General features: G+C 43.5%; 1 pseudogene; it reads left to right on the top strand.

Moving 5' to 3' along the window:
• The window catches only part of LOC138265091 (uncharacterized), a 33,525-nt pseudogene extending 12,821 nt beyond the window's left edge, over positions 1 to 20,704 (top strand).
• The last annotated feature ends 2,920 nt before the right edge of the window (positions 20,705 to 23,624 follow it).

Genomic DNA, 23,624 nt, shown 5'->3' with positions numbered 1-23,624 from the left:
CCATGGACAGACCATTGCTGCATCCATATCACCTTCAACACACCCACCATCATCAGACCCCAACACCAACCATCCCGTAGAAGCTGGGCAAGAATCACCGACAACCAGCTCACCGCCACCCTCGCCAACTCCGCCCCCCAATCGCACACAATGATGATCCGAACATCGCTTCCCGCACCTTGAACAAATGGATTGCCGACTGCGCCAATACCGTAGCTCCCCTCAAGAAGAACAACAGCACCCATGCCAAGAAAGCCAGCTGGTTCACCGCAGAACTCAGAGAATCCAGACGCACATCTCAATGCCTCGAGAAAATCTGGAGAAACACCAAATCTACAGAAGCCCAAATCAACTTCAGGGTGGCCACAGCCGCACACCACCATCTCATCAAAAGCACAGAAAGAAAGTAATACAAGAAAGAATCTCCTCACATGCAGAACTCTTCAGCATCATCAAGTAGTTCACCCAACCCAACAGAAAAGGAACGGACATCCCACCCTCACAAGATAACTACAACAAACTCAACACATCCTTCCAACACAAAACCAAGACCATCTATGACAACTTCAATGAGGACAACCTATGTGCTGACTCCCCTCCACTGGAACCCGACACCAAAAAAACAACGATCACCAACTGGACCCCCCTCACCACCGTAGATACACTGAAGACAATGACGACCATACACTCCAGGCCCCCACGGACACATGCCCCCAGCACATCTTCCACAGAGCCTCTGAAACCATCGCCCCCAAGCTCTGACTCACCATCAACCGCTCCCTAGCAGACGCCTACTTCCCTGACGACTGGAAACACGTCGAGATCAACTGACCCCACCGACCTCAAGAACTACAGGCCCATCTCCCTGCTCCCTTTTCCAGTGAAAGTCATTGAGAAAGCTATCAACAGCCAACTCGCCACCTTCATTGAAGACCACAACATCCTCAACGCCTCCCAATCTGGCTTCAGAAAAAACCACAGCAGCAAAACAGCCCTCCTGGCCGCAACGGACGACATCCACTTCCTGCAGGACAATGGTGACACCATGGCCCTCATCCTGCTCGACCTATTGGCGGCCTTCAACAAAGTCTTCCACCATACCCTGATATGCAGACTTCACAAGGCTGGCATCAGAGACAAGGCCCTCAACTGGATCTGATCTTTCCTCTCCGGCAGAAGTCAATGAGTAAGACTTCCCCTTTCCTCTCGGACCCCACTTCTACCACCTGCGGAGTTCCCCAGGAATCCTCCCTCAGCCCCACGCTGTTTAACATCTACATGGCCCCATTAGCTGCCATTGTCAGAAACTACGGACTCAACATTGTCTCCTACGCCGACTCACCCAACTCATCCTCTCCCTATCCAATGAACCCAACACAGCCAGTCGCAAATTCCGTGAAGGCATAGGAGCAGTCGCCAACTGGATGAAAAGCAGCTGCCTACAACTGAATGCAGACAAAACTGAAGTACTCATCATGGGCCCTCAACCCAATGCATGGAACGACTCCTGGTGGCCCTCTACCCTCAGAAGCCCCCCACACCCACACGAACCAAGCTCACAACCTCAGAATCCTCCTGGACTCCAAACTCAACTAGAACCAACAAATCAACACAATTGCATCCACCTGCTTCCGCACCCTCCGCCTCCTTTGCAAGACATTCAAATGGATCCCCTTCGAACACCGAAAGACTGTCACACATGCCCTCATTAACAGCAGACTAGACTATGGCAATGTGCTCTACGCTGGAATCAACAAGAAACTCACACGCAAACTACAGAACATCCAGACCGCCGCCGCCAGACTGGTCCTCAACCTACCCCGACAGTGTCACATCTCCAAGCACCTGCGCACACTACACTGGCTCCCCATAGAGAAAAGAATCACCCTCAAGATCCTCATCCACGCACACAAGGTCCTCCACGACACCAGACCAACCTACCTGAACAGGTGACTCAATTTCAATGCACCCCACAGGACCCTACGTTCAGCCCAGCTCTCTCTCGCTGAAGTACCCCATATCAGAAAAACAAGAACATGGGGAAGCTCATTCTCCTACCTTGCCTCTACAGCCTGAAACGCCCTAGCCCCCCACCTCGTAGAGACCACACCCCTCCTCAACTTCACAAAAAAACTGAAGACTTGGCTATTTGAAGACATGGATAGTTGAAGAACCACCTCACTGATGGATGATCCACACCCCCCCAAGACCCTTGAGACCCTCACGGGTGAGTAGTTGGGCTTAACAAATGTTGATTGATTGATTGAAAATCCCCAAGAGGTCTAAGAGACAATGGCCCTCATCACGACTCTGGTGGTCCGAAAATGGCCAGGGGAGCTGTAGCGGTGTCATCGCTGATGGGCTGGCAGCGAATACCTCCAAATCAGGAGTGTGGCAGTTTGGCCGAAGCCATTACATCATTCCTCCGGGCTAGAGGTGAGCACCTCCAGCACGCTAGAAGGTGTGATGCCGCTAGTGGTATCACAAGGTGGGAGACAGCTAGCATTTTTCTTCTGATCGCACTGCCAGAAAAATCTGGGGGTCATGCACCCTGGCGACAGGTATTAGCATTGCTGTTACCAGGATACACTTGCACACATATCCACATACTCGCACACATGCACTCATATACTCCCACACAGAAACACACCCCCATTCACCACACACTCGCGTCATACACCCCATTCATACAAACATACATACACAAACACCGCACTCACACACCATTCACCCCCCAGCGCATACTTACATTCACACCTTCCTCCCTCTGCACCCTATACATACATTTACTCCCCCTCCCTTTTGCACTGCATACATGCATTCACCCGCTCACTGACATAAACACTCAACCCTGTCCACTTACATGAACACTCACCCCCTTACTGTTCACTTACATACACATGCACACACATACACGCACTCACCCCTGCCATCCGCTCAATCTCACCCACACACTCAATAGCTCCTACCCGCACACATACACTCATCCCCTCCCCATCCACAAATAATCACTCACCCCCACCCATCAACAAACACTCACTCACCCTACATTTAAGGGGAAATCCAAAGGAAGTATTATTGACCATATCCTCATTAGCTCTCCCGATTCTGATTTAATCACTGATTTTAAGATATTACCACATTGTGCCAGCGACCATAATCCTCTATGTATTAATCTTGCTTGTAATTCAAAATCAGTACCTATTAACAGAGAACTGAGTAGGAATTTTGCTTTTAACAAAAATTCTTGCCTACGTATGAAATGGGAAAAGGTTGATCCTAAAACCTTAACAAAATCATGACCGATTAGTATTAGAATTTGAGCACTTAAGCCATGCTATTTCAGAGGCTCTGATGACTGTCAGAACCACTGGGTCCCCAGTAGTCAGCCGATGGTTTAACTCTGCTTGTACTACTGCCCATAGAGATCTAAAAACGGCTCTCAGATCGACCCCTTTTTCCCGGGATTCAGTTAGAAGGGCAAGGGGCCATTATAAGGCAGTCTTGTTAGAGAGATAAATAAAATCAGGAATACAGCATAGGACGAGCTTTTGGTAGCCACCGAATTGAAGGATACTGCAAAATTGTGGAAGGTGATAAACCATCCTTATTTTGCAGATCAGGATAATAAAGAGGTTGAATGTCTGATACCCGAAGTGGTGTAGGTGAATCATTTCACAAGAGTTTTTCAATCTGATAGTGACTTTTTTTGGAGGGGGATGAAAGCAGGGACAAGAGATTTGTGGAATTTAAATTGAATAAAATAGACTTGTCTTTTGAGTTACATGAGGTCATTACAGCAATTAATCGTTCGAGACCTGGGAAAGCACCAGGCCTGGATGGGGTCCCTGTTGACCTTTTTATGTCTATGCCGGATTTCTGGGGCCCTTTAATTACAAATGTATTGAGAAGTGTTGCACAGAGTAATATTCCCCCTTCTGGAAATTGGCCATTATTATTCCAATTTTTAAAAAGGTTGACAGGCAAGATCCAATTTGCTATAGGCCAATCTCTCTTATCGATTCCACTGCTAAGATATTGGGGAGCGTGATTTTGACCCGACTGGAAGAATGGGCTGCAGAGGCAAAGATCCTCTCCCCAATCCAATATGGTTTTAGACCTGGTCTAGGTACAGTGGAACAAGCATTGAATTTGCACCTTATACTTAGCAAATATGTTATCGCTAGAAAAGAATCCATCCATTTGGCGTTTATCGATTTATCAAGTGCTTTTGACCTGGTAAATAGAGTGAACCTCTGGTCAATTATGGAATCCCTGGAGGTTGACCGGAATCTTCTAGAATTAATTAAGCGATTATATACTGATTTAACAGTCACAGTGCAGTATGGTTTGCATGGTGAGAGATCTTCTTCTTTTCCTCCAGGAGAGGTGTTAGACAGGGTTGCATTTTAGCTCCGTCCTTATTTTTGTTATATATTAATAGACTTTATGATTTTTTAGTAAAAATGGAAAGGATTTCCCTAGAATGGGACTAAGACATCTCCCTGTCCTTTTGTATGTGGATGATGCGGTTTTAATTGCCCGTACAGCTAACGGACTCCAAAGTTTACTGGACCTTTTTTTAAATTTTATGCAAGACCTAGATCGAAAAGTACATTTTTCGAAAACACTGGCCATGACCGTTTGCCCCCGAAATACTAGATCTAAACAATTTACTATGGATGGAAACATCACAAATAAAGTCAAAGATTTTTGTTATTTAGGTTTGCACGTAAGTTCCTCCATGTTATGGAACTCCCATCTCACTATTAAGGTGTCATGACCACACAAACTTGCCAAATCAAATCAAAGAAATGCTTGAGAAAAGCAAAGAGATATCCTCAGTGGAGACAGCAAAGCCCAAACTGGAAGAAGGTTTGCAGAGTAATCTTGTGCTTATTTCAAAGGAAGAATCAAGAAGAGAAGATTCAAGATAGCCGTCGTGAGTCCTGAAGGTTAGTTACAGTTCTAGTCTTGCAATCGGTTGGTTGCTAGGTTACGAGCTCACCAGCAGGAAGCTTGGCACTTCAACTGAGGTCTGACAGGAATCAGCTGTGTGGAGAGAGAGCGCGCTTCAGAGCAGAAACCCCTGTGAGGTAAAATTACACTTGAAGACTATTTTACAGAAAACGTGATAAATATTGTCAAGGTTTATTTGAGGAGTTTGATAGTAGACCGTTCCAGTGGAGGTTTGGCAAGGCTACAGAGTTTAAAGTATGAATAAACCTTATGTTTACAAGGTTCCTGTTTAAGATACCAAAGTCAAAAGAAAAACGAACTTTAACAAGCAAGCATTTACAAATACCAAGGTTATAAACGAAGGCCGAGTTTAACGGAGAAATGAATGTTAACAAGTAAGCATTTACAAATGCAACAGTAATAAACCAAAGTAGAGTTTAAAAGAGAAACAAACTTTCACAAGCAAGAATTACCAATGCAATAAACGTAATTGAACTCTCTAATGTAAAGTAGAAACCAACTAACATCAGCTGATTTGGAGAACGCATTATCACCAACTATATATATATATATATATATATATATATATATATATATATATATAGCAACATAAAACCAATCTCTAACAAAGGTTGAGAAGTTCTTCCAGAATCAGTAATAAGCATTCTTAAGAAGAGCTTATCATTCATAGAGAGAAGCAAGGCTACAGAAACTCAGGGTGAGTGAAGAAATAATAGAATTAAAGAGAATTAAGTGTTAAGAGTAGAAAGTGTAAAACTGATGTTGTATGTCCCTAGTAATTGCGACTGTGACTCTTGCAGGTGCTGCATCCAATCTTACACGTGAAGAGGCAGACTGAGTACTGACGTTCATCATCTCTGTGGCAGTCAATCTACAATCCCATTCCCCTTTCCCCCTCCGGGGTACTCAGCACGAAGGATTAAAATTCGTTGTGAGTAGCTCGGGTCGGTACTGAGGAGTTATCTTCTGCTTCTGAGGAAATCGAATTGAAGTATCCTGACATAAGGCCCATCAAATGGTGAGAAATCTGGAAGCAATTTTTCGCTTTGCTCGCAAACTAGGTCATAGACCAGTTAATAAAATTGTTAGGCTCTATAATGCAAAATATGTATCAGCAACTATTTATGAAGTGGGCCTGTAGGGCCAGATTAAAGTAGATTCCCTTCAACAAATAGAGAATACATTTGTTCATAGATTATTGCTGGTACCAAAGAATGTCGCAAATATTATTTGTTATGAAGAACTGGGTCTCCGGCATATTGAAGATTTGATTGATGTTGCTCCACTTTTACTGTGGTTGAAATCTTGGTCTAATCCCGCGGCTAGCCTGGTACAAGATTGTATGACCGACTGCATTCAACTAGACAATTTTAATAGAATCCAATGGTTCACCTATTTGCAAACTATATTTCGGAATATATGCTTGGAGAGTATGTTTACTCATCCAGAGTCCCTGCCTGCAAACGCCAAGGTTTTGGTCAAAACACAATATTATGAGCATACTATGAATCTGAGATTGCAGGGGGCTCTGAATTTGAAAACCTTTGATTCATATGTTCAGATCTCAACTACGTTTCTCATGGAACCTTATTTAACTTGGCTACCGAGCTCCTAATTTTACTCTCTCCTTGTTTTATTTAGAATAAATTTGATACATTTTAGAGTGGCCTTTCCAAAGCAATGTACCTGGCAAAAAGAACTTCCGTATTGTCCTGGCGATACCATGTCCAAGCAAAGCATGTGTCACTTTCTTTTACTCTGCTCACTTTATTCGGCCCCTAGGCGCACTTTTATACTACTTTATTTACGGAAACTACGTATTTTCTCTTACAAAGATGCACTGATGTACGTCCAAAAAGTGCCATCAATTCAGACTTGTTATTCTGTTTTAATTTTTTTTAGATAAGCCTTCGCAATCAGGACACGATATGAACTGGTGTAAGCAGATGTTTAATAATCAAAAATGTAATTGAATTGGATTCTATGTGATCATGATGTCGCTTTTGCATTTTAGGTATTATTATTTTTTAAAGAATTTTGATATTCCCACCTGCAAATAGTTATTTTTCTTTTGGAATTGTGAATTATGTCAGCCGATTATTGCTTCATATTTAATGTACCTGTGTTTTAATTTTGTACTTTTATGGCATTCTGCCGAATAAAGGAATTTGACTGACTGACTGACTGACTGACTGACACTCATTCACCCCCCACTCCCTCCACAAACACTCTCACACACGCAGACACACACCCACAAACACTCTCACACACACAGACACGTGCCCACAGACACCCCCTCCCCCACATTCATGACATTCACACACGCACTCATACACGCAGACACACACACCCTCCCCTGTCGGCGGATCCACTTACCTCATCTGTCGAGGAGGTCGTCCGGAAGGGGACGAGTCCAGGCACTTCCACCACTAGCAGAACTGCACCATCTGGAAACTGCCACACCGTATTACGGATTGTAATACGGTGTGCGGTCTCCTTTTGCCGTGGCTGTACCACCTCTGCCCCGCCGACCGCCAGCACGACTGGTCTCGGAATTTTACCTGCAGAATTTGGAACTCAGTCATATCAGGGCGGTCTTAAGACCGCCAGCACTGGCGGTATTTCAGCTTTGGCAGCTTCGGCGGTCTTTGGATCACAGGCACCATACATTCTAAAAAGCTACTGACACTTGCACATTCATACTCACACCACAACTGTTACATACAATATCATAACACACTGTCAACACAGTGAAAAATAGAGAACAGGGGCATCATAAGGTCATTGCTTGAATATAAAGTATTAAAAAAAAACAATGCTAAGATCGCTGTAAATAAATGGCAATTACAGTGATAATCCATTGAGGTTCTGACAACAGGGCTAACAACAGCAGTCCATCAAATCCCTGTGTTGTGTATACATTTATCTGGTGCTCCACTATTCATCTTAGCAATAGTGATCCTTCCATCCCCTATTGCTTGCCGACGCATGCTTCGATGGAACCGCACAGCGGATGCCACCTTCTTCAGGGCACTGAAATGCAGGCTGAAGTCTTGTAAGTGGGGTCCGTGACCCAATATAAATCTAATAACGCAAAAAAGTGGTAATACCTCAATACTATGCCACAATGTCTTAAGATAGAGGCAAAATAAATCTAACATTTAGGAAACCAACTGCTCCAATGAGAGAAATATCAAAGGAAGTTCAAAGAAGAGCCATCCAGAGTAAAATAAAGAATGGGAGATCAGTGTACTGAGGGGAAGGAGATAAACTATACACCATAGCAGCAGAGTGACTTATTTGTTAAAAGTAATGATAGAGGAAAAAACACAGCCATCACCTCTTGTGGTAGTACTAAAACAACAAGAATGTAATAGTGACTAGATAGCCATTCCTCTAAAATGCCTAAGAGAGGAGGTCAGAAATACTTTTCCCCTATGGCCAAAACCTCTTCAGGTTGATCCCATAAGTAGGACAGATAAAAAATAACTCTGAATGGATGAAGAGCAACACCAAGATATCATAAGAAAAGAGCAAACAAGTAAATTAATGCCCTGGGAAAAAGAAAAATGAGAGCTCAAAGAGCCCAATCGTGGGATATATCCGACATAAAACCTACTCTAAGGAATTTGAAAGAAGATACTATGCCCGGTGCCAGATGGACAATCTCAGGGAGTGTTGCCACTACAAGAAACTTTTCCAGGAGGCATCAAATAGCATTGAATATAATGGAGACTTGTAATTAAAAAAAAAATGTACAGGTCCTAAGGCAGCTCTCTAGTGCCTAGAGGCAGGCGTCTAACATAACTCTTCATCAACAACAGTAAAAATGGGGTGTCAAGACTCTCGCACAATAACCAATAAAGTAACGCCTACAAAGCCATAGCAGGGGAGGATGAGGTAGATGATTGCTACCAACTAAAGGTATAAACCAAGTCAAGACATCAAACATGAAAGGCCGAATATAATCCTAACGTTGCACATGGAGGTCCAAAGCTATAAGGCAAGGAATGGCTGATATACAACAACAGTAAAAGGGTACTCGTACTGCATAGCGAGACTTCAAAAGGAGCCACTAATTACAAGAAAAGTGGATATATGCTCACCAGGTGAATCAAAACAAAAAGATATAGCAATGGCTTGAGAGAGCTCAAAAATGGAAAAAGAGTAAAAGTCGGCATTCTTTTCCTAGCTTGCCAGGGAGATACAGACGAAAAGGCAGAGGAAAGCGGCTTGGACTGCGGCAATCCCAGAAGTGGAGTTCTGAGAAGAGATGAGAGCTAAATATCGTAAGAGTCTAACTATAAGGAGTCAATCAGGCAACCGCTCAGAAGCAAAAAGGTAAAACTAGAAAAAGGACAAAACAAATGTAAGAAGCGAAAACTCCATGATGAAACAAGAAGAAACCCTACGAATCACAGATTAGGCACCAAACGATCTTAAAAAAGTAAGATTACTAAAAATATAGTAAAAAAATATATAAAACAAGCCCAAAGAAAGATAACTGTCTCAGAGACAGAAGAGAATAATAAGTTTAGCTTTGTGTGTAAGACAAAAACAAAAATACAAAATGAAAAATAAATAAAAAAATGGATAGTAACCTACCATGGAGCTATAAAGGAGAAGCTAACCTCCAGGCTAAGGTGTTAGAAACCACCAATGGAGGAATCCTAACATATCTAACAATGACAAAATGCAATAGGGAACAGGTGAAATAATAACTAAGATGTCGTCTTGAAAATTCCCTATAGGGGAACAGGTAATCCCCAAGATGTAAGACAAGAAAAGATGAAAGCAACTAGGAGCCAAAAGATGTGTTGGTCCAAATACCAAAGCAGTCACTGGGTTTACTTGATGGCCGCCTTGCTATCTGGATGTAAAATCCACAGGTAAGAGAGAAATGAATGAGGACAAAGAAGAGAGAAGCAGACCACAACTGATGCCCTACATGTAGAGGCAACCTATAGACTTAGTTTTTTCAGGTTTCCTAGCCCACCTAGAATCCACATATTTGATGAGTCAATTGTCCTGGTTTTGATTTTTTTTTAGATTTGGGAACCCTGTGTGTTGCACTTTATATTCTTTTAGGACCACAGTGTTCTACCTATTACAAGTCATCCCCTCCTTATGTTCACCCTTTTCACTATGCATATGGTCCAATTGTTCCGTCTGACAAATTGCGGCATGGCTTTCTTACAGGTTCACATCCTTTCCTTATTGCACATCCATGCGCCAGAATAAATTTCCCCAGTGACATCACCACTTGGTAAGCAGCCTTTACCAATTACCCTCCTTGACCACAGATTTCATCAAAGGGTTCAGCACTGCTTTATTCTTCAGGGAGTCTGTTTGCTTCAGGTTTGAGTTGGTTGGCTTATTTCACTTTTGGTAGTTTCTCTCCTACCTATGTCTGTGGACTTTAAATCACAGAGATCATGGCGGCCATACAGTAAACCCAGTGACCACTTTGGTTTTTGCACCAACACATCTTTTGGGACCTAGTTCTTTCATCTTTTCTTGCTTCACCTCTGTTCTACTCTGTATGTACCCTTCTGTAGTATGTCTGACACTGGGGGTTATTCCCATGAAGGCAGCTTTTCAAAAAATGTTTCCTCTTTACTCTTAACCTTTCACTAAACAGTTCGTATGTATTTCAGGCCAAGCAGGGTGACTTATTATGTTCATGTATCTTTTCCCCCTTCTGCACTGGCTGGACTTGGTGCCCTCCATGACGCCCCATCTTATTCCTTTGTGGGATCTGTATGCTTGCTGGTCTCTTTATGCTATCATGAATATCGTCTCCATGCAACATAGTTTTACTATGTGGAAAGCTACGGGCTTGTCTCCCACTTGACCATGGCTAACTACTGTCTATTAAACGCTCTTTACCTTGCAACTTTGTTCATTACTTGGATACTCACTATGGGACCAATGGGTCAATTTCCTATAATAATTGTATTATTTATTGATTATTGGTTTCTCTTCATACCTATTTTGTGTTTGTTGTGTCTTTTGACCTATATATTTTTAAATAAATTTTAAACTCTTCTCTTTGACTCATTTGCTGTGCTCACAAATGTGGGATTTATATATCGAATTGATGCAACATCATATTTAATACGCTATATATTTTTGTTTCCAAATGGGTATTTCCTGTGCCCAACTTGGCATTTGACTTATGCTGCCTTCGTCAATATGAACTGCATGTGTTTTAAAAATGCATTACTATGTACCCTTTGGATATAACATTCAATTCCATTGTGCTGTCCACTGTGTTTGATCCCTCCTTTATATCTATTTCATTGTTCTCTTCCATTCCTGCTTCCACTTTTTGTCTACAGGCATATCTGCCTCTTTGTTTATCTCTTCCTTGTCCTCATTCATTTCTCTGTTGACGAATATACTCGATTTCTCTCTCTATCCTTGTACTTGCCCAATCGGGACTTTTGGTTCCCAGTTTCCTTAACTCGTTTTTTTTTTATTTTGGAATTTATGTTGTTGGATTGAATTTTCAGTCTTGAGAAACCCCACGTTTCCATACCAGGAAGGGGGCAAAACATGTGTTGGCTGTTGATATTTAGGGGAATCCAAACCTTTGGAATGTCATTGGATCCCCTAGCACGTTAATAATTTCACTATGATTTTTTCATCACCTCAGGACTGTTTTTCTAAGCTTCGTATTAGTCTGCATTAACCCATCATGTATTAATGAGATATATATCAGTGATGCCCTTACATTCATTATAAAACAGGACTACAAATTCCAAATTCAAAGGAAAAAAATCTGAACTGGAGCAGCATATCATGCATGGACCTGGGAAAATTGGCAGCTATGACTCAGAGCTGCACAACTCCACCTATCTGAGCGGAGGAGTAATGCTGAACATTTTCGGATCCAGTCTGATGCCTGAGGAATATTTAAAAGTTGAGGAATCTGCAGTTAAAGTATCCACCAGAAAGAGGATTACTGAAAGTAAGCAACTTGTTCTTCTGGCAAAAATATGTTCTTCCATCCGATGTACTTCTTCCATCCAGTTAACCAATGATAATAAGTAAATCTGATATATTTTTGTGGGTATAAGGGCAAAGATGACCCACCTAAATTATACAGTGAAAAGGAAACAATCACAAAAAAATTCTGATTGGCAAACTCAGTGGCATGGCTTTCAAAACATCAAAGTCCCCAACTGAACTATCACACCAGCACAATGAAGTTCAAATGGAGTGTATTGTATCAAGTACGTTCGGTTATACATCATATCTGAAAAACCGAATAATGCAATAGAAACATTGTCAGATTAAAATGAAAGAGGCAGACAAGTGAGACACGGATTCAGAGTGCTGAGTTCAAAGTGGTGCAGTAATTACCAAATAGATAGGAGTTTGCCCTTGCCCTTGTAAATGGTTCTGAATCTATATGTTTCACCACATTTGTAAAGTAAAAACTGGGATAGGAGATATTTACAGCATTTGGTAAATATGTCACCTGGAGGACCAGTACAGGGAATTCCTTACCCCTGAAAGCGCCAGACACAATCGGGGCTTCAGACAGAAAATATAGGATTTTAAGGCTGTATCTATAGGCCCCTAGTGCCACAGGAACGTCACTTTTTGTGATGCTCCTGTGGCGCTAAGCACAGCGCTGTATTTACAAGGTGGCGTTAAGACACTTTTTGTGGCTTAAAGTCACTCTGTAAATACAGCCCCTTCCCACGCAGCACTGTGAGTAGAAGGGGCGGTCAATGGGTGTTGCTGTGGGCGTGCCATCGTTTTTTTTGCAGCCTGTGCCATTCCAGTTTGGACCCAGCCATATGCAAATCAGTCTTGACCCTGTTCCCCATGGGAACAGTCCAGCCCGAACTGCCAGGCCAGATCTTCCCTGGGCTGGAAACAAGCATCCTGGGACTGGTTTCGGGGTATCACTCCACCTCAGCCAGACTAGCTTGAATCCAGTGGCATGGGGAGCACCGAACCCACGTGTGGTCATACCCTTCCCACTTAGGATAACAAATGCAAAAAGAACAACGGAATACTGAACAATGTCAAACATTCACCCCCAGAACAGAGATCTGGACCTAAATCCATCGTTTTTGATGCCCATGCCATTCCAGTTTGGACCCAGCCATATGCAAATCAGTCTTGACCCCGTTCCCCATAGGAACAGTCCAGCCCAAACTGCCAGGCCAGATCTTCCCTGGACTGGAAACAAGCATCCTAAGACCATTTTTGGGGGATCACCCCTTCTCAACCAGACTAGCTTGAATCCAGTGGCATGGGGAGCAAGGGGCCCACGTCTGGGCATACCCTTCCCACTTAGGGCAACAAATGCAAAAAGAACAAGTTGTTGGACGGAATACTGAACAATGTCAAACATTCACCCCCAGCACAGAGATCTGGGCCTAAATCCATTGTTTTTTTGCTGCCCATGCCCAGATGTAGGCCCCTTGCTTGCTATGCCACCAGATTCAAGCTAGCCTGGCTGATGAAGGGTGATACTCTGAAACCGGTCCCAGGATGCTTGTTTCTGGTCCAGGGAGGACCTGGCCTGGCAGTTCGGGCTGGACTGTTTCCATGGGGAACAGGATCAAGACTGATGTGCGTATGGCTGGGTCCAAACTGAAATGGCATGGCAAGCAAAAAGAAAAAAAAATGTTTGATTAAACCCAGATCTGTGACTGGGGGTGAATGTTTTATTTGCTCTGCATTCCGTCCATCATCTGTTGCTTTTGCATTTGTTGCCCCAAGTGGGAAGGGTATGCCTAGACGTGCATCCCGTGCTTGCTATGCCACCAGATATAAGCTTGGCTGATGAAGGGTGATACCCTGAAACAGGTCCCAGGATGCTTGTTTTTGGTTCAGGGAAGACCCTGTCTGGCAGTTCGGGCTGGATGATTCCCATGGGGAACAGGGTCAAGACTGATTTGCATATGGCTGGGTCCAAACTAGAATGGCATGGCAAGCAAAAAAAAATGATGTACTAAACTCAGACCTATGCCTGGGGGTGAATGTTTGATTTGCTCTGCATTCCGTCCATCATCTGTTGTTTTTGCATTTGTTGCCCCAAGTGGGAAGGGTATGCTCAGACGTAGGTCCCATGCTTGCTATGCCACCAGATTCAAGCTAGCCTGGCTGATGAAGGGTGATATCCTGAAACAGGTCCCAGGATGCTTGTTTCTGGTCCCGGGAGGACCTGGCCTGGCAGTTCGGGCTGGACTGTTTCCATGGGGAACAGGGTCAACACTGATTTGTATATGGCTGGGTCCAAACTGGAATGGCATGACAAGCAAAAGGATTGATGGATTAAACACAGATCTATGACTGGGAGTGAATGTTTGATTTGCTTTGCATTCCATTCAGCATCTGTTGTTTTTGCATTTGCTCCCCCAGGTGTGGCATTGGCAGGGCGCAATGTGGAAGAATACTTTTATTCCTCCTCGTTTTTTGCTTTTTCTATGCATGCTACATTCTGCCACACGCATAGAAAAAGCAAAATGCCAGAATTTATTGTTTAGGTGTGGGGAGGTGTCCCTTCCTGAACATAAACAATCATTTGAAAATGACGCTTTGGCACTTCTGTGTGTGCTGCAATGTGCAGCACACACAGAAGTGCCAAAGCGCCATTAGTGATTGTTTATGTGCAGGAAGGGACACCTTCCCGCAAATAAACAATCACACCCCTCAACACAGACATTCCTGCACGATGGTGCAAGGATGCCTGCGTTGGCTGCTAAATTTAGCACCAGCGCAGGGGAAAATGCAGCAGTGCGCTGTATTCCCTTAAATACGGTGCATCCCTGCGTTTCTAAAGTGATGCAGTATGGCGCTGCCAATTTTGGCGCATCACCGCTCTGCACCAATTTTCTTTAAATCTAGCCCTTAGTATCAACAGCCCAGTGGATTGCTGACATTGATGGTGATCAGCAAAGAATTCTTGCATCATCCTTGCCATAATGCAGAATCAGAAGAAAAGGATTTTGAAAATAATTAGGCGTTCTAGAATGATGTAAGAATATTATCCATTCATCCATCCATGCACGGATATTACAAATCTTGTCTAACAATCACAAAATTAATAAAGGAGAGCACCTAAGAAAGTCTCCTATTTTAACTGTAAAATAATGCTAAAAGAGAGAACAACTGGGGAGCGCAGAAATATGTAGATCCTGATTCACAAAGGTAAATACACAGGTACATCTACTACTACCTAGATCCAAACCTACGCTGTGACCCTGTTGTTCACCATTTCTGAGTGTAGATTTACACCCAAATGCAAAATAATGAAATTGCTATTAGTATCCTAGAAATAATAAAACAAAATGTTGCAGCACATTAACTCATCATGCCAAATATCTATAAAATAAATGTTTTAATAAAATGTATTTATTTTTACCACTATGTTCTAAACAATAATTTTAAAAATCCCACATGCAGTGCAATTATAATTTTCTATCTGTATTCAGTTTTTTTCCAAAAAGCAATGTTGAATAATTTGTATTTTTTATCAAAAGTTTAAAAGCTTGATTTAAATTAAATTAAGTTTGCTGCTAAATTTTAAAACAATTATTTAATCCTTTATAGTATATTTTACGATTAAACAAAATAATAATATATTTTCAAAGTTGAAATAATTGTATTTATTTAACATTTGTTCCTGTGAGTTGTTAGATCCCGCCTTCATGATTTTCTATGGTGGTGTGTTACTACACTTTATTATAATTTTTGGACTGTTGAAAGCACATTGTTCACCTGAAGGTACCTTTGTGCTGAATTCATTTTTAAAAGGAAATATTGCTGCCATTAAATGCATCTATGCATAACACTGCAAGCCATACTTTCACTAGCTTTCTGACTTTAAAAGGGTTATTTTCTTTTTGTAAAAAAGAAGGCAGATTATTCCATTATTTTGTGGCTGTGAATGCTCTGCCACCTAAGCTGACGTGTTTAAACTTTGGGTATTTAAAGGAACAGCCGTTCTGATCTCACAGACTGTTTGGGCTTATAGAAGGCAAATCTTCCTTTTAGAGGATTGGACTAGAAGTCATGAAGGGCTTTATGCACAAGACATAAGGATTTGAATTTAATTGTTTGAGCTACTGGAAATGAGTCCAGATTCCAGTAAGTCAAAATGTATTAACGTGAGTACCATTGTGGCTGCAGCATTCTGTGCTAGTCGAAGTTTGTGTACAGTTTTGGCAGAAAGTGTGAGGTACAATGCATTACAATAGCCTAATGTGTAGTGAACAGGTATATTTTTCTTTTCAAGACTCGCGTTTGAAAAAAACTTGACTTTCTGTTTTAGGGTGTCAATCTACATGAACAACTAAACTTTTCACCACATGCAGGGCTGTTGATTATTGACTTAGTGACCATGGCCTTAAAAAAACAGGATAGCTCCAGATTGTAATTTACCAGAAGGACATCAAGATAATTGTATTTGAACCATTTAGCTTTGGATCATCTATCTTTGCACCTTGACCAGTAGGTTGCAGTAGCAGTGAATGGCCATGTGGTGCTTGGCCTATTCTAAGGGTGAGCTTGAGTACATTTACTGATGTTTTTAGAACTGTCTGGCTGTAGTGACCTTTAGATGTATAGTTGGTGAATAGTAGTGGGCTTACTCCTTTGTAGATTGGCATTTGTGTTTGATTGACATTTCCTAAAACTCTGGTATGACCGGCAGCAAGAAAACGATGGATTTAGGCCCAGATCTCTGTACTGGGGGTGAATGTTTGACATTGTTCAGCATTCTGTCCATCACTTATTCTTTTTGCAATTGTTGCCCCAAGTGGGAAGGGTATGCCCAGACGTGGGTCCCGTGCTTCCCATGCCACTGGATTTAAGCTAGCCTGGCTGATGAGGGGTGAAACCACGAAACCGGTCCCAGGATGCTTGTTTTCAGTCCAGGGAAGACCTGGCCTGGCAGTTCGGGCTGGACTGTTCCCATGGGGAACAGGGTCAAGACTGATTTGCATATGGCTGGGTCCAAACTGGAATGGCATGGGCAGCAAAAAAACGATGGATTTAGGCCCAGATCTCTGTACTGGGGGTGAATGTTTGACATTGTTCAGCATTCCGTCTATCACTTATTCTTTTTGCAATTGTCGCCCGAAGTGGGAAGGGTATGCCCAGACGTGGGTCCCGTGCTTCCCATGCCACTGGATTCAAGCTAGCCTGGCTGATGAGGGGTGAAACCCCAAAACCGGTCCCAGGATGCTTGTTTCCAGTCCAGGGAAGACCTGGCCTGGCAGTTCGGGCTGGACTGTTCCCATGGGGAACAGGGTCAAGACTGATTTGCACATGGCTGGGTCCAAACTGGAATGGCATGGGCAGCAAAAAACATTGGATTTAGGCCCAGATCTCTGTACTGGGGCTGAATGTTTGACATTGTTCAGCATTCCGTCCATCACTTATTCTTTTTGATATTGTCACCCCAAGTGGGAAGGGTATGCCCAGACGTGGGTCCCGTGCTTCCCATGCCACTGGATTCAAGCTAGCCTGGCTGATGAGGGGTGTAACCCCGAAACCGGTCCCAGGATGCTTGTTTCCAGTCCAGGGAAGACCTGGCCTGGCAGTTCGGGCTGGACTGTTCCCATGGGGAACAGGGTCAAGACTGATTTGCATATGGCTGGGTCCAAACTGGAATGGCATGGGCAGCAAAAAAAAGATGGATTTAGGCCCAGATCTCTGTACTGGGGGGAATGTTTTACATTATTCAGCATTCCGTCCATCACTTATTCTTTTTACGACTGGTCCCAAGCCCAGCTGTGAAAGGAGGAGGGTTATGCGTGAGGCTAGCTACCTCACAATATAAAAACAAATCCTAGCTACAGAAATGTCAACCAAAAGAACATCCCAGCCTTGGGGACAGAGGAAGCTCCTTCACGGAGAGCTATAATGATTTATCTTGAAAGCCAGAGATGCCTGGAGGCCACAAATCTGATCCACCTGCCTTAAACCAAGACCATCATCATCAGGACATGGAAGATGAGGACCATGTGTGGGACAGGCAAGGCAGCACAAGTGGTAGTGGAGATCAAAAAATAAAAATTTGCTCTGCTAGGCATCAGTGAGACCAGATGGCCACAGCCTGGACAAAACGTCTGGCTCTAGGACGAATACTGATATATTCTGGACATGAGGAAGAGAAAGCCCACCATGCTCAGGGAGAAGCACTAAAGCTAACACCAGTAGCCAGAAGTGTACTGATAGGATTGGAAGGCCACAGCCACAGAATCTTCACAGCGACCTTCCGCACAAAGGAAAAGTGGATTAACGTGATATCCAGTGATGTGCACTTACAAATGATAGCAAAGAAAACAAAAAAGAACAGTTTTACAATAGGCTCCAGTCCATCCAGAAGAAATGCCTTGATAGAGACATCACCATACTGATGGGGGACCTCAATGCCAAAGCTGGAATCAACAACACAGGGTACGAAGAAGTCATGGGCAACCATGGCCTTGTCAACATGAACGAGAATGGTGAAAGGTTCACAGATCTCTGTGCCCTGAACAGTCTGATGGTAGGTGATAGTGTGTTCCCACACAGAAGAATACACATAACAACGTGGGTGTCACCAGACCATTCAGCATAGGATCAGATTGGCCATGTCTTTATTGCCAAAAAATTCCAGAGGTCCATGAAAGATCTACGAGTGATGAGAGTAACGGACATGGAGTCAGACCATCACCTAGTTGCGGCCAGGCAAAAGCTAAAGCTGAAGAAAGCATGGATTGAACCAATGAATCAATGCCAGAGATATAACACCACCCTCCTCAAAGATGCACAGAAACAGAGAGAATACTCAGTCACCCTCAGTAACAAGTTTCAAGTCCTGAAAGAACTAGAAAATGACAGATACCCAGTAGAAAGTCAGAGGGGGATCAAAGAAACAGTGACATCAACCTGCCAGGAGGCCCTATGTCCCAAGAAACACCAGCTTAAAGAAAGGATCTCCACCAAGACTCTATGCAAAATCCAAGCAAGAAAGGAAAAGAAAGCTGCAGTCTACACCAGCCAAACAAGAGCAGAAAAAGCAAACATTCAAGGCTAGTGCACCAATACAACAAGGATGCAAGGAGAAGTTTAAGAGCAGAAAAATGAAGAGTCATTGATGGTCTTGACACACACACCCCGGAAACAGCAAGCCATGGAAATGTGAAAGAACTCTACGACATAACAAGAAAACTCTCTGACAGATACAACAAGCCAGAAAGAGCTGTTAAAGACAAAGCTGGAAAGACAATCAGTGGTAACGAATGCCAACAAGAAGACGGATTACTCTTTGAAGAGCTGCTAAACCAGCCCATAATGCAGTCTTCACCAGATAGACCCTGCTGACAAGGACTTGCAAATCGACTGGAGCAGACCAACCACTGAGGAAATATGGAAAACCATCAAACATCTGAGAAATGGGAAAGTAGCAGTACCTATCAACATTCCAGCAGAGGGACTGAAGGCAGACGTTGAATCATCAGTAGACACGCTCTACCCCATGGTTAGAAGGATTTGAGAACAGGAAAAGTTGCCATCAGAGTAGAAGGAAGGATATCGCATCAAGATCCCCAAGATAGTTGACCTGAGTAACTGTGCAAACTACAAGGGGATAACTCTTTTATTAACCCCAGTTCAACAGAGTCATCCTGAACAGAATGAAAGAACAAGTCGGCGCTCAGTTTCGAGACCAACAAGCTGGCTTCTGTAAAGATAGATCCTGCACAGTCAAGATAGCAACACTGTGCATCGTCATTGAGGAGTAAGTGAAATGGAACTCCTGCATCTATGTAAACTTCATCCACTATCAGAAGGCAGTCAACAGCCAGGGCAGACAGACCCTTTGGAAATTCCTCCACCACTTAGGTGTGCCAGATAAACTCATAGGAATCATCAGGAACTCTTACAAGGGAATGACCTGCAAAAGAGTTCATGGAGGACAGCTCACAAAAGCCTTTGAAGTGAGGACCAGAGTCTGCATGGGTTGTTTGCTCTTGCCTATTCTCTTTTTGCTGGCCATAGACTGGATCATGTAGACATCCACAGCAAGGAGAAGAAATGGGATCCAATGGACACTGTGAATGCAACTTGATGACCTGGACTTTGCAGACAACCTGGCCCTACTATCCCATACCCAATTGCAGATGCAAGAGAAGATCAATAACTTGGCAGACACATCAGCACAACTTGGCCTCAACATCCACAGGGAAACAAATGAGATCCTAGAGGCTAACACGGACAGCACAACTACAGTCACTCTTGCAGGCGATACAAAGAAAGAGGTTGAGACCTTCACTGACCTGGGCAGTGTCATAGGCAAGCAGGGCAGCACAGATGCCGACATCAAGGCAAGAACCAGCCAAGACAAGGCTACCTTCATTTAGCTAAAGGAGATCTGTAGCTTCAAGAGCCTAATCCAGCAAATCAAGATCAGACTCTTTAACACACTCCTTCTGTATGGAGCAGAAACCTGGAGGACAACAGCGACCACCAGAAACAAAGTCCAGACCTTCATCAAAACTTGTCTTAGGAAAATCCTCCAAATATGCTAGCCAAACACCATCAGCATCAATGACCTATGGCAGCCGACTTTCCAACTCCCTGCTCATGAAGTAATCAAGAAAAGACACTGGAGCTGGATTGGTCACACACTCCGCAAGTCCACATCAAACACCACCAGGCAGCCCTCACCTGGAACTATCAAGCGAAGAGGAAAAGAGGAAGGCATTAAATCAGATTCAAATGAAAAAACAGCACAGAGATGGCTGGAGAGTCCTGGCTGATGGCCTATACCCTAGGAGGGATACTAGATATAAGTAAGCAAGTCCGTCTTTCCCTAAGCTCTTCCTTGCCCTCTAACTCTTCAACCTTATGAATGTGGCAATTTAGAAATGAGGTCTTTGGTTAGCAGTCAGGTTACCCCGTGTCCAAGCAAGGACCCTCACTCTAGTCAGGGTAAAGGAGACACCCTCAGTTAACCCCCTGATCGCACCCTTGGTAGCTTGGCACGAGCAGGCAGGCTTAACTTCAGAAGCAATGTGTAAAGTATTTGTACCAACACACACAGTAACTCAACGAAAACACTACAAAATGACACAACGGTGGTTTAGAAAAAAATATACTATTCATCTAAACAAAACAAGACCAACACATCAAAAATCCCAAATACACAAGTCAAGATATGAATTTTAAAAAGAATAAGAGTCTTAAATCCTTAGAAACAGTGAGAACGCTGTTAGCGCACAAAAGTACCTGGGTAGCATCAAAATAAAGCAGCATGGGCGAGTGTGCGTCGGAACAGGCCAGTGATGCGTGGATTTCTCACTCGCAATTGAGAACGTGCATCGTTCATTCTCCGGTCAGGTTGGCATGCGTAGTTTCTTCTCTCCTGCAAGAGAGTGATGCGTCGATCTGGACGGGCACCTCGGGTCGGGGCAGCCTTTGCATTGGTTTTCCATGCCCAGCGATGTTGCGTCGAAATCCGGTCGATGGTGTCAAGAAACTGCTCTGTGTGGGGGCTTCCGTCATTAGCAGCCACCACTGCGGGTGTTGTGCGTTGTCTCTACAGCCATGTTGCATCGATCTCCCAACCGTGATGCAGGTGGAGTGTCAATTTTAGCTGCGAGGCCGGCAGCATGTCGTTTAGCAGCCACGAGGCTGGTGGTGCTTCAAAAGTTTCCCTGCACGGCGGTCTTTGCGTGGATTTCTGTCCTTTTCCACCTGCTGCATCTTTCAAGGGCCAGAGACAGTTTAGGGCATCACTTGGCAGGCAGGACTCTCAGCAGAAAGCCCAAGTGCTGGCAGAGAGAAGTCTTTGTTGTCCCTGAGACTTCAACAACAGGAGGCAAGCTCAGTTCAAGCCCTTGGAGATTCTTCACCAGTAGGGAGTCACACAACAGTCTTTGTCCTCTCTCAGGCAGAAGCAGCTATTGCAGGCCAACCCAGCAAAGCACAGTCGCAGGCAAAGGGGCAGAACTCCTCCTACAGCTTCTCCAGCTCTTCTCCTTGGCAGATATTCCTCTTGGTTCCAGAAATCATCTGATTTTCAGGGGTTTTGGGTGCTCTTCTTATACCCCTTTCTGCCTTTGAAGTAGGCCTACTTCAAAGAGAAGTCTCTGGTGTTTTCAGGATCCTGCCTTGCCCACGTCAGGCCCTAGACACACACCAGGGGGTTGGAGACAGCATTGTGTGAGGGATGGTACAGTTCTTTCAGTTGTAAGTGACCCTTCCTCCCCTTCCCTCCCCTCAGCCCAGATGGCCCATCATGATATGCAGGCTACAACCCAGCTCCCTTTGTGTCACTGTCTAGAGGAGAGGTGCAAACAGCCCAACTGTCAAACTGACCCAGACAGGGAATCCACAAACAAGCAGAGTTCCATAATGGTTAAAGCAAGAAAATGCCTACTTTCTAAAAGTGGCATTTTCAAACACAAAATCTAAAAACCAACTTCGCTAAAAGATGTATTTTTAAATTGTGAATTCAGAAACCCCAAACTCCAGATGTCTATCTGCTCCCAATGGGAATCTGTACTTTAAGGAGAGTTTAAGGCAGCCCCCATGTTAGCCCATAAGAGAGATAGGCCTTGCAACAGTGAAAACCGAATTTGGCAGTATTTCACTGTCAGGATGTGTAAAACACATGAGTACATTTACCACCTTTAACATACACTGCACCCTGCCCATGGTGCCACCTAGGGCTTACCTTAGGGGTGCCTTACATCCATAATAAGGGAATGTTTAGCCCTAGCAAGTGGGTACACTTGCCAAGTCGAGTTGGCAGTTTAAAACTGCTCTCACAGACACTGCAGTGGCAGGTCTGAGCCATGTTTACAGGGCTACTATCGTGGGTGGCACAACCAGTGCTTTAGGCCCACTAGTAGCATTTGATTTACAGGCCCTGGGCACTTCTAGTGCACTTTAGTAGGGACTTACTAGTAAATCAAATATGCCAATCATGGACAAGCCAATGTACACATATAATTTATACAGGGAACACTTACACTTTCGCAATGGTAAGCAGTGGTAAAGTGTCCAGAGCAAACAAAAACAGAAAAAACAGAGTCCAGCACACAGAAGCAACCTGGGAAGTAGAGGCAAAAAGTTAGGGAAGACCATGCCAGTAATGCCAAGTTTAACATGACATATGTGGTGGAGATCTTCGAACGGAAAAGACAGGAGTGGTGAAAGAAGAGGTCCCTATACACAGATTTGTGAATTTCATTTTTTAAAATTGTAAGTAGCGCTACTATACTACTAAATTACCACAAAATGCAGTTTGTAAATTGGGTCTGTGCGCTATAAGAATCCTATATTTACACAATTCTCTAACTTCATTGTATTGATTAATGCTGCAGGAATTTTGCACTTCATATTTTAAAGCGAGTAAGAGCAATTCTGTATCCCTTGGTACTTTTGCAACTTCAATCAGGAGAGATATCAAATAGCAGGGGGACACAAATGGAGAACTTGTCCAATTTTGATTCAGCACAAATTGGCAGACAGGCAAAAGGTTTGAAGAATCTTCAAACTCTGAATCTCCTCAAATTCAGATGAATCAAATTTAACTGGATTACAGGCCTGATTTAGATCTTGGCGGAGAGGAATACTCCGGCACAAATATGATGGATTTCCCGTCCACCATATTACAATCT

Source organism: Pleurodeles waltl, chromosome 11, assembly GCF_031143425.1.
Source record: "Pleurodeles waltl isolate 20211129_DDA chromosome 11, aPleWal1.hap1.20221129, whole genome shotgun sequence".
Lineage (NCBI taxonomy): Eukaryota > Metazoa > Chordata > Amphibia > Caudata > Salamandridae > Pleurodeles > Pleurodeles waltl.
Note: the sequence above shows the minus strand (reverse complement) of the source record. Positions and strands in the feature narration are given on the sequence as shown.